The sequence below is a fragment of the Lissotriton helveticus genome, chromosome 2_1 (genome assembly GCF_964261635.1).
Source record: "Lissotriton helveticus chromosome 2_1, aLisHel1.1, whole genome shotgun sequence".
NCBI classification, from domain to species: Eukaryota; Metazoa; Chordata; class Amphibia; order Caudata; family Salamandridae; genus Lissotriton; species Lissotriton helveticus.
In genome coordinates, this window is record NC_136059.1 from 90,293,269 (window position 1) to 90,306,320 (window position 13,052).

At 48.6% G+C, this 13,052-nt stretch overlaps 1 protein-coding gene across 3 annotated transcripts in view; it reads right to left on the bottom strand.

Annotated features, from left to right (window-relative positions):
* LOC144817736 (uncharacterized) overlaps nucleotides 1-13,052 on the bottom strand; it is a 624,365-nt gene that overhangs the window by 265,953 nt on the left and 345,360 nt on the right. The gene's annotated exons all lie outside the window — the stretch shown is intronic.

Below are 13,052 nucleotides of genomic sequence, written 5' to 3' on the forward strand. Positions count from 1 at the left end.
ACTGCAAGAAAAGCAATACCGCAAGAATAGGGAACTTCCCGAGCTAAAATAGACTTCACGCAATACCTGATGGTCGGGGCCACGTGCCATCTGTCATCTTTCATATTATTGTATCTGTTGCTAGCTTTAATGTAACTAAAACATGCAACCAATATCTTCCTAAATGCTCCTCTTTCTTATAAATGTTTCCCTGAAGTGACGCAAATCCAGGTCAATAGATGTTCAATTTCATTATGATTCATGGTCAAACATCCTGTGACCTTTTGAGAAACTTTTTGTAGCGTGGGTGGCACTTCTGTTTTCTTAAATATTTTCCAGACGTGACCAAAATGTGTCATCTCCTATAGGTTAAAGACACCTGATAATGTCGTCATATTGTGGTCCATGGTTCATCATTGAAAGAGTATAAAGATCTGCTCCTCAGTCCATTTGGGTAACTACCTCGCTGCAGTGACCCCTTTCAATTGTGCCTTTTTAATAATTCTGGCCCCTCGCATTCTGGGTCTCTTTAAAATGTTTAGCCTGCATGAATAATTCTCGTCAGGAAGGCTTGTTTCAAGTTCTCTATATTTTCATAGAATGTATTCTGTGTCTTTCTGAATCTATAGCTGATATAAACGTGAATTTGAATGGATCCTCACTCCAGCTTGCCTTATAGTTCTCATCAGAAAGGCTTGATTCTAGGCACTATTACTTTGTAACAAATGTACTTTATGTCTCTGGATCTCTAGCAGTTTTCCTTTATGCCTTTTTAAAGTTACTTATTTTAGCTTGCCATGCAACATTTTTGAGCTTTTGACATCCAGCATTTACTCCTGACAGATTGAAGTCGGGATTTCTTAAATTACCTTTTTACTTAGTAGTATGAAATGATGTGCATTTATTGTGCTGCTAAAAGATACGCATTTATTGGTCCACTTGTGAGTTAATAATAAACGTGCCACATCAACATGAGTTTTGTCATCTCATATCTGTGTTCCTTGTCTCTCAGTGAAGTGGTGTGCTGGTGGCTTGTGACTCACCTGTTGTAGTGACCACACCCAAGAGGGGCTTGAAGTTCCCTCTTTCACTAGACCCACTAAATATGTTCTTTTTAACTCCAGGTCCTTAGTGTAGCATAGTACAGAATGTGCACTTCTCTTAGAAGAACACAATATCAAAGTTCTCGGGTCCGGACCTGGTGAAAGCCACACCTCCAGATTTTTCCTGTTACTCCTTATATAGACCCCCTGAGGAAAGGGGGGGATTTAGCTGTCATTTATCATAACTCTTTGAATGCAGCTTTCCATCCTGCATCTAATATTTTTTGTGAAGCACTTTTCTTTAATATCAATGCTCAGAGTTTCGGTACCTTTAAGGGTGTGCTTCTTTATCGTCCACCAGGCCCTAGACTGGGGTTTTTGGAATCGATTGGCACCCTGCTTGAAGATGGTATGAGCTTAAATTTTTTCACGGTACTCGTGATTTCAAATTCTATCTTGAGGATCCTAATGATTCGGACACTATGTGCCTGAATAGAGTAATGGAAACCAGGGAGCTCAAGCAGCTTCTGGTGGGTCCCACACATCTTAAAGGACACAGCCTAGATGGGAGATGCTCTAACAATCCGTACATATCTTTTTCCAAGGTATTCCCTCTGGCCTGGACTGACCCCAGTGCTATAATTTTTTAGTTGAGGGAGCCATTAGATCCAATGTCGAATAGCCCCCAGTTGAAGACGCTGGGAAAAAAGGGCATGAAAAACTTAAGGGTTCACAACTAGAGGAGGCTTTGATGAGTACCTTACCTCTTCCCACTTCTGTGATTGATAAAGCCGCTAAGGCTTATACTGATTGGATAGACTCAGCTTGTAAAAAGTTGTCTCCTAGCACTAAAGGGACTCCTAGGCGAGCTCATTCTTCGGCTCCGTGGTATTCTGATAAGCTCAAGCAGCAGAAGCTGCCTTGCAAAAAACTAGATCATATCTGGAGAAGCGGTTACAACATCAAAGACAAAATTAACTATAAGCACACTCTTAAAGTCTATAAATAGACGCTGTTGGACACAAAAAAAGTTTTTCCAGTAAAATCCTTCATGCCAGATCAAACCCTAAAGAGCTTTTTAAAACAATTAAAAATGTAACTTCGCCTAACGTTATTAAAAAGGACAGCAGTCCATAATTGTGTGAGACTCTGGCCACCTTTTTCTTCAAAAAGTTGAAGGTATTTTTTCCACTTTGTCCCCGGAATTGTATGAAGTAGGTTTACTTTCAGGGAATTCTATCCAAAAAGAACCAGATTCCGGACTAGCTTTTGACCAGTTTTTACCTCTTGGGCTGGAAGAAACGGTTAAACTCCTTAGCTCGGCTCGATCAGGCCCCCCAGTGACCCCTTCCCAGTTTCAATACTTAAATTGCTTCCGGAAATCTGTCTCGTTTTAAGCCCACTGATTAACAACATTTTCTCTACTGGAATTTTTCTGATCGATTGAAAAAAGGCATCTATTCTAACTCTTTAAAAAAAATACCACCTTAGACCCCCTTGATCCTGGCAGCTATCTGTCTATTTCTCGGCTTCCCTTGCCCGCAAATATGATAGAGAAAGCCATGAATATTCAACTTAGCTCCTATTGTAATAACAATATTTTTGACAAGACTCAATATGGCTTTATAGCGAATCACAGTACGGAACTTACTCTAATATAATCTTGACTGTGGTGGGAAGGCTGTTTTGATAATGCTGGAGTTGTTGGCAGCTTTTGACACGATACATCATAAGGTGTTAATGGATGGGTGTTCTGGGGTTGGGGTTTGTGGGGCTGCTTGGAAACTCCTTCAATCCTTCCGAGCCGATAGAAACCAAACTGTCGACCTGGATAATCATAATTCTAGGCCGTTTAGCCTCCCATGTTGGGTCCCTCAAGGGTCCTCGCTGAGCCACACCCTTTTCAACATTTATGTGATACCGGTAGCTGCACTGATTAGATCTTTTGGTTTCCAGTTTACCTCATATGCTGACGATAGACAGATAGTTTTATCCATCAAAAACAGTCATGAAAAGGAGGCTGGAGCTCGCTTCCATGACTGTATGCAAGCCATAGTAGGTTAGATGGCTTTAAATTGTTTGAAGCTGAATTCAAGCAAGACTGAGGCGATTGTATTTGGTAACAACTCTCATATTTGGACCCCGGATTGGTGGCCCTAAGAGTTGGGAAATCAGCCTATTCCAACTCTGAAAGTAAAAATCACTTAGGGGTCATTTTGGACAATAGATGGACTTTCAATGATCACATAAGCTCAGTAGTTTCCCCTGCTTTTTGATTTTGCAAATTTTGAGGAAAATTAAACACTTTCTTTCTCAAACGGACTAGGACAGTAGTCACAGTCCTGGTTATGTCACGCCTAGACTACTGTAATGGAATTTATCTGAATGCCCAAAATCAACATCTTAATAGGCTTCAGATAGCTCAGAATGCAGCTGCCAGGCTTCTGACAGGCATACCGAAATTTGTTTCGTAAAAAGAGTTAACTCGGGGGCGGAGCTAGCCGGCGTCAATGGTGGACGCTTAAGAGCGGAGCTCCGAGCCAGCGCCGACAACTATCCGGCATAGATCCTCGCACAGTGGTGCAAACTACGCAACAACAGCGGATATCGCCGCCCCTGCCCTTAACGAATCTCCGGCTGCAGTTTGGGCGGAAAACGGGCTGCGGAAACCTCACTTTGCCCGACTACCCTGCGGACGCCGGACCAGGCCCCAATCACCGGTCTTTCCTAGCTGGCGACGCCGGGCGACGTAACCCGACGTGCGGCAGCGACGAGCGGTCGCCTGGGGGTCTGACGGAGACCGGCGGAGGCTGACCCCCCAGCTGCCCCACGCGGTGGAATCACGCACTGGGGGTGCTACACGACTCATGAGAGCTGCGGAGGGCTGCGGGGGAGACACCGGCACAACAACAGAGCCGATTGCGATCCACGTGGCTATGGCGGAGCACCCCCGGAGGTAGGATCGGCCTGGGCGCCTGATAGACGGGCACGTCTGAGGCGAGAGGGGCTTTGACGTGGTGGCGAGTAAACACCGGAGGGCGGAGGATACTCTCCACGTGCACGGACATCCGTTACCGTCCTAGGCCGATCCGGGGGGTCTGGAGGGTGAATTACCGGGCATACCCAAAGGAGCCTGTGGACCCAAGTGGTGTCGACGGACCCTAGCAGGACACACGCACTACGTTGCCCCGTCTACAGCACCCCTGAAGTCACTTGCAGCCAGAGCGAGTGCACGCGCGGTGCTTCGGTCTCCTGTGGGGCCTCCGCCGGGGCAGGACACAGCCTCCCCCGAGAAGATTGTTCAAAATGGGCAAGGGGGACCGCACACAGCCGAAGCTGACGTTCGAGCAGCGAAGGAATAAGGACTCGGAGCAACAGGCTGCCCAGTCTTCCAGCACGGCTACTGACCCGGGTCCCTCCCTGTGTGCCGAAATCAAGGAAATGCTTAACACCATGGAGAAAGGCCTTCAGGAGGGCATGTCGGCCATTGGAACCAAGATTGATGCGTTGTCCTATCGGATGGATCGTATGTCAGAAAGGGTGGACAAGCACTCGGAAAGGCTGGATATGGCGGAACGCAGACTGACAGAGGCGGAGGAGGCGCAGACTGAATGGGACACTGACCGTAAACAATTTGGTAGACTGCTTCAGGTAATCCAGGAGAAGTCGGAGGACTTGGGGGCGCGGTCCCGGCGATCCAACATCCGCGTCACGGGTGTGGCCGAGTCAACCCAAACAGGCAAGATGGAACTGTTTATTGAGAAGCTCCTGAAGACGATGCTGGGGGATGACACCTTCTCGCCAATGTTTATAGTGGAACGCGCTCACCGCACCCTCGGACCAAGACCTCCCCCGGGCGCTAACCCTAGACCGATTATAGCGAAATTGTTAAATTACAGGGATAGGGACGCAGCCCTCAGAGTAGCCCGTGAGAAGGGCAAACTGCAGTACGAGGGAATGGACATATCGCTATACCCTGATTTCACGTCGAAAGTCCAGGAGGAGAGACGAAGATTTGTCCCGTACAAACAGCAACTTAGAACCCTGGGCCTGGACTATGCCATGTTATACCCAGCGAGGCTACGCGTCAACAGGCAGGGACACTCGCATTTTTTCACTGATCCCAAAGAACTGCAAAAATCCCTAAAGGTCTGGATGAAAGATTCCCGGGGAGGTCCAGCACCGAACACGGAGGAGCGGACCAGTAACGGGGACCTAGAGGAACAAGACTGAGGAGTAGAGGGCGGAATGCAGGACTCTAAGGACCTTTGTTCGCTTCAGCGCCACCGAATCCCCTCATTGGACTGAAGGGGAATGGCCTCTCGGAGTATCCTGCCACAGGCCCTGGGCTATTATAAGCGGAACTGTGGGTGAGATCTGTATGTTTTTGAATTAGGGCCGCTGGGGAGTTGCGCTTTCACTCCTGGAAATCCCCTAGGCGAGTCTTGGCTCTCAACTGCACGTTATGGGAGAGGACTACAGACATTGAGGGCGGGGGAGTGGAGGGGTGAGACCTCACACACAAAGGTGAACTATTGCGTTTAGCGGACACTGCTGCATTCTATAAACGGGGCGCTGGCGCAGGGGCAAGCTAAAGGACACTGTTTGGTAGTCCCAGAAGGGAAGTGGTCGGCTAAAGGATTACACAGGCTACCTCTGCCCCAGCGCTCACTGCGGCTTTGGCTCGGATAGAGCTGGTATGGGGAATTGTTGCATGGGCTTAAATGTGGGTGGGAGGGAGGGCCACGGGGGCTTCGGTCATACCAGGTTGGGGTTGGTTGACTGTGGGAGGCGGGGGGAAGTGGGAGTTTGGGGTTCCGATATGTTTGAGGGGGGGTTCTTAGCGTGCTCCACAATGTTACTACCCACTGTGATGTTTGGCAGTTGCTGTTTGCGACGAGAGGCAGGGAATACATTTGCTACGCATATGCAATGTTGCTGCACTACATATGGCAGACTCACCACATGATGATTCTCTGACTGACACAGAGACACTGAGGGCCCTGACGTGGAATGTGAGGGGCTTAAACGACTATCGGAAACTCCGCAAGGTGTTACACTATCTCCAAAGGCATCATATAGACCTAGCGCTGCTGCAAGAAACTCACTTACCCAACAACAGCAGGATGCTCACGCATAGGGGCCTTCAGGGTAATTCTACTTATGCTGGCTTCACCACACACGCAAGGGGGGTGCTCACTTGGGTCAACCCAAAGTCTAAATTGTCCCTCACACTGTTGAGAGCTGACCCGGAAGGGAGGTTCGTACTCAGCAAGTGTGCGGGTAAGGGGCATACTCTGCTGGTCATGAACGTGTACGGCCCGAATTACGACTCCCCGGACTTCTACGCAGCACTCGCGGGACACTGCACTGAGTGGCCCTCAGATAGACTGCTGTGGGGGGGAGACTTTAACTTTGTTTTTAGCCCGGAGCTGGATAGGTCGGCGGGGCCGCCTCGTCGTCCGGCCGCAGCTGCGCAGCAAATGCAAGCTGAAATGCTGAGACTGGGGCTGGTGGATGTCTGGAGGGATAGACACCGAGATAGAGGGGGATACACACATTACTCTGCATACCATGACATACACACCAGAATAGATTATTGGTTGTCCACTCCCCCGTTGCTGGCGCAGGTGAAGGGCTGTAAGGTGCTCCCCCGTACGCTATCGGACCACTCCCCTATATTGTTGGAGTTTAGCACTCCCAGGCGGAGGATACCCCCGTTCCCGTGGCGCTTCCCACCTTATTCCTTGCTGGATGACACGTTCAGGGCCGAGCTCGGGGAGGAAATAGATGTGTTCTTCGATACTAACCTAGGCACGGTAGACGTCTTCGGGACGATATGGGAGACTTTTAAGGTGTATGTCAGGGGGATAGTCATGGCTAAGCACTCTAGTGTCCTGAAGGACATCAGGCGCAGGCTGACACATCTGGAGGGGCAATTGGCAGAGTGCGAGCGACAACAGCTGACGGGTCAGACCCCCACAGGGGATGGGACACTGCAGGAACTCCTGAAAGAGTACCACGAGGAAGCAGACAGAGAAGTTAAGCACCTAGGAAAGTATGCGGCGGCGCGCGCTTATGGTGAGGGAGATCGACCGGGCTCGCTGTTAGCTAGAATAATGAAGGGCGCCAGGCGTAAGCAGGTGATTACAGAGTTGCAATCAGCGGAGGGAACGCTGCTAACGGCGGAGGAGGACATTCTAGCGGAATTCAGGGGCTTTTACGAGGAGCTGTACACTAACAAGGTTTCCGGGGTAGAGGATCGAATTGACGACTATTTAAGCTATATTAAAATGCCGTTTCTCGAGAACTGGCAGCGGGACTTCTTGATGTCTCCCATCCTCCGGGAGGAGATATCGGACGCCCTGGATGACATGAGGTCTGAGAGCGCCCCCGGGACAGATGGGTTGACTGTGACCTTTTACAAGGCATACAAAGAGAAGTTATTGCCCTACCTCTCCACCCTATTTGATGAAATTGGTGAGACTGGCGCAATGCCGCCTTCTCTGAGAGAGGCCCTCATCGTTACGATATTGAAGCCGGGCAAACCACATGATCTTCCAGGCTCGTACCGCCCTCTGTCCCTTCTCAATGTGGACGCCAAGCTCTATGCTAAGGTGCTGGCGACCAGGTTGGCACTCGTGGCCCCTGAATTGGTGGCCCCAGAGCAAGCGGGATTTATTCCTGCTCGGAACCTCACGTACAACATTCGCACAGTGATGGGAGCCATCCAGCACACCAAACATGACACCAAGGCTATAGCAGTCTTTCTAGACATGGAGAAGGCGTTCGACTCTGTGGAGTGGGCATTCATGCGTAGGGTGCTTGTGAAGATGGGACTAGGAGACCCCTTTCTCCAGCTCCTGAGTGCGCTTTACCACAAGCCCACTGCACGAGTTAGGCTGGGCGATGCAGTTTCGGAGCCGTTTTTCATCAGCAGAGGCACGAGACAGGGATGCCCCCTCTCGCCGCTACTCTACGCTCTTGTTGCGGAGCCTCTGGCGTGCGCGATCCGGGAGTATCACTCTTATGAGGCCATCAATTACCCCACGTACAAGATCGGCATCTCCACATATGCAGACGACACTCTGCTGTATGTCAGGGATCCCGGTAACAACCTTGCGTCGGTGCTGAGGGAGGTGGTCCGTTTTGGAGCGCTCTCGGGGTTGAAAGTCAACTGGTCCAAGTCGGTGGCCTTTCCCCTGACCCCTGTTACCGAACCCTTCGAGATGGAGTATCCGCTTCAATGGTCCACGGAGCCGATACGGTATCTGGGCATTTGGATACATACGGATCCCGAAACTCTGCTGAGGGAGAATTACGGTACTGCCTATAGCAAACTCGCAGATGACGTGGAACTCTGGATTAAGCTCCCGCTGTCATTGATGGGACGAATTGCTTTGATAAAAATGGTGGTTCTGCCGAGGTTTTTGTTCCTCTTTAATAATATCCCGATTGTCCTCTCCAGAACCTTCTTTAAAACCTTAGACAAGCTTCTAGTGCGTCTGGCCTGGGCCGGGAAGCAACCTAGAGTGCAGTGGAAGGTCCTCCAGCTGCCGTACGAGCAAGGGGGGCTGGCGGCGCCAGATATGGAGCGCTATTACAGGATAGCGCAGGCCTCGCATCTCCACACTTGGATTCATGGAAAACAGGATATACCGCATGTGATACTGGAGAGGTTATTTGCTGACCCCACCCCGCTCCCAGCGACGATCTGCGGCCCTAGGGACCGTAGGGTGGGAACACTGGACTCCCTACTGTCTACTAACCATGCCTGGCACTCCATAATGCAGAGGCAAGATAAAGAGCTGATGTACGCACCTAATATGCCGATACATTGGGCGCTGTGGCTCCCCACGCTGGCGGAACCAGGCGTTCACAGGGCCCTTAGTGAACTAGGCGCACATACTCTGGGGGACCTCTTCCAGGATGGCGCGGTTAAGACATGGGATCAACTGTCACAAGGGAGAGAGAATCTCTCGTTACTACAGCGCTTTCAGTATCATAGGGTGCGTAGCGCCTTTCTAGACCTTCTGGGCCCCGATATGGCAGAACCCCCTGAGTTCCCAGAACTGGTTTATGTAATCGCCACCGAGGCGCCGCAGAAAATGGTATCTAAACTTCATAAGATAGGGCACGGACACACGGCGCTACAATACACGAGGGCACGCTTGGCCTGGCAAACCGACCTGGATACCCACATTGATGACGATATGTGGGCATACTGCTGTGCGGCCTCACGGCGGATATCGCTGAACGGGCGACACCGCCTGGTCCACTTTAAATTTTTACAGCGAGTGTATTATACGCCGGAAAGGCTACACAGGTACGGTCTTCGAGATACGCCGGGCTGCGAAAGGTGCCGCGCCCCAGTGGCTGACTTCTTACATTTAGCATGGTTGTGCCCGGGCATTCAAAGATTTTGGTCCGGGATCTTTGCGGAAATGAGCACTATTGTGGAAATGGACCTAACCATGGACCCGGCACTCGCCCTGCTAGGATACACAAAGAAGGTGCCGGTGTCAGTGAGAAAAATGGTCAGCATGGGCATGTTACTTGCCAAACGTGTAATAGCATGTTGCTGGATGAGGGGCCCCCTCCCGACATTGCAGCGTTGGGTGCATAGCATGACATTTTGCAACACACAAGCAGAGATTTATAGTGAGCTGCTACCGCCCCGGAGTCGACCCAAGAACTTCTGGGGACTGTACCAAATTTACTTGACTTCTAGGACGGTCAATGATGACCCGACAGAGGAGGGTGGGGAGGAGCAGGGGCGCGACCCGCACATAGACCCGGGGTGAGGCAGTCAGGGTAGTCACTTACACAGCAGCGCGTCTTAGCCAGGTGGGAGGAGCGGTATCCCTGGGTGAGTGGGGACCTGGGAGGGATCACTTGAAGCCATGAAAGGTAGCACGTAACGAACGCCACAACACCCCCTTAGCCTATACACTGCCACACTTGTGGAGCACTGATTGGGGAACTGTTGGGGAGGAGTGGGGAGTTTCGGGAAGGGGGGTGGGTTGGGAGAAAAAGTTAAAATTGTTTAAAATTGTCCATGTATCAGTAACGCACGACACACTGTCGAAAGTATTGGCTAGCCGGAAAGGGCCTGACCCTGGTTGGACACCTGGTTGATATGCCGTCTGATTTATTCTGTTGTTCTTGGCCAGGATTCGCTGATGAGATACTTTGTACTACTGCCGGCCCGAGAAGGGATGTAGGCGAATGGCTGTTTACGATATGTACTTTGCTGTTTTGTGGTAAATAAAATAAAAAAAAAAAAAAAAAAAAAAGAGTTAACTCGGCTACATTGGCTCCGGGTGAAGCAAAGGGTTCGTCTTAACGCCTTATGTGTAGCCTTTAAGGCTCTCAACGGTATTGGGCCTGACCAATTGAGACAAAAATTCAAATGGTATGCCCCGACCAGGAAATGTCTAGATCCCCATTGTTAGGAAATCCAACTGGGAGGGCAGGAGCTTTATTACTTGCATGTCCAAAGCTTGGAACGAGCTTCTGTTCTTTCTGAGAAATGACTGAGACCTTCTCTCCTTTAGAAATGGTCTGAAAACCTGGTTCTTTACTCATTGAACCCCCTCCGACTATCGCTTAAGCAGAGCTCAGCGCCAGGACACCCTAGGGTAATCATGCGCTTTTATACATTAATTAACATAACATAATAGTGGTCCCTTTACAACTCCACAGAAACACCCAGTAATAGCCTGTGGTACTGCACCCTTTCCTTGCTTCATGGAATTTCTTTTATTACTTTTACACCTGCTAGGATATTTTTTGCCAACAAAAGAAAATCTAACAAACATTATCATTTGTAAAGCCACTAGTTCAAACTATCACTAATGCGAGAGCTATAGCATTGCAAATGTTTATTCTTTTATGAGTGGTGAGTGAGTGCACATTGAAATAGACTGGCTGGTTTAAACAGTAATAGTTTTACTTTAGACAGTACTACTATAGAGCGATAAAGTAGTCAGGTGAGGGAACGAGCAAAATGGTTGTAACTTTGCTCCTGATGGTAAGCAAGTGAGCTATCTCTACAGTGGTGTTGAATGTTTGCCACTGGGCGAGGGCAGGCAAAGTAATTGTTAATGCTTATTTTGTTTTTTCTTAGTTTCATTAAAACTTTATTATTGTGGGAGCTACTAGGACCTCGCCATGATAGCCATTTAAAAACGATTACTGAATAAAAGCACTTTTTTGTTTAAAGAAAAACACATTACCGTAGTAAACCCTGGCACTGAAAATAACTACTTTGTGTGCGGATGCGCTGCTGTAAGACCAAAATGCCTCCACTCTCAAAGGCTTAAGTGTGCTGACCCACTGCACCATGCTTTAGTAATCACACAAAAATGTGAATGATACAACAGATCAAAGGATAAAGAGAGGCTGAAAGCTCATAAGTGAATATATTATTTATATATTTTAGTAAATTCAAAAGGTCTCGGCTAATTCCTGTGAGTTTTCCAATTTGACTTAATGCTACTGTAATATCTGCTGCCATCTTACTGGCTAATGTTCACCTTCCCAGACGTATAAAGCATCACACTTACGACTGTGCACGCACCATAGGAGTAATTTGGAAACATTGCCCTTCCAATCATGCAAAAGCCGTTCCTGACAAGTTTGGTTCAATGTATTCAAAGAACAAACGGCACAAATATTCTATAAAGCATATTTGTAATGAAGCAAAGCAGAGACAAACTGAAACAGCAATGCCCCCACAACCTTTTTAAGATTACAAATCTATCCAATTTTCAGTTTTAATGAAGTAGGTCAGAACTCACAGAAAAAAACAACTCCAGTGGCCTGGAGTCCCCTATGTATGCGTACAGAGGGGGGTTGCCAAACAATTTTGACTCTACTGCCAGTCTGGGTGAAGTGGAGAGTAATTTCTATTGTGTATGATTTGTTAACATCTGTGGTGGCAGAGAGGCTCAAAATATGAAATATAAAGTCAAAGTAATTTACCATTACAGGGTGCGGCATCCATAAATGATGTGATGCACGATTGGGGCCCAGGGGAATAGTTTGGGAGATGTCAGGGTTTGGTAGGATTGGGCCCCAAAAACTAGAAACTAAATTATGCATAAGTAGAGCGCTAGGATGGCAACAGGCAGCACCAACAGGAAACACACTGGCTCAGGGTGGCATGGATGGCTCTGCTTGGCATTAGGGGACAATTCATAAACATCTGGTTGAGATTCCAGGGGAGGATCGGGTAAGGCGTTGGTTTATGTTTGCTGGGGGCCAGTATGGGAGGCAAAGTGCAGGGCGGTGAACTGCTCCGGACGGTCCCAGCATCACACCATTCTTACGATAGCAGATGGTGAGCTACAATACACTATCAGTCTCAGAGTGCTTTCTGCCAGGCAAGTGGGTAGGGACTCCAGTCTGGGGAGTGTGGAAGGAAAGTTGTAGGCACGCCCTTGGACACCCATACACACACAGACGCACATGGAGCACAAACACGTAACACCAGTCAGTCACCAGCACACAAGTAGGTCTTGTAGTGCCTTCTGTGCAAAGAACTAAACATACACTATTACACAACTAGGCTTTACTCCTTTTAATAATCTCAGAAGGAAGAAACGCTGAGTTGCTCCTACCAGGATTCATAGTGGTGACCTACAGGGTTCACATAGATTTAAGCATTGATTGATTGTCTTATTGAGCGAGCTACGGGCTTACCAGACGGTGGATCCATACATTTCGCAACATCTCTATGATTACACTTAGTTTAATATTGTTCTTGAGTTATAGCAGGGAAACTTGCATGCACATTTATTTATATTAAAAATGTGTAATAGTTCAGCTACAACGTTATATTTGGTACTATTCGACAAAAGGGTAGCAGAAGACAATTCGGACCACTGATATGTAAACCAATAATATGACTAAGTTAAACACTCGCTGCTGCCATCTGCTGCTCACAAGTCCAATACAGAGCAAGGTCAACTACGCACTCTATTCACTGATCGCTCTTACCCTACTCCTCTCCCCCCCATCACTATG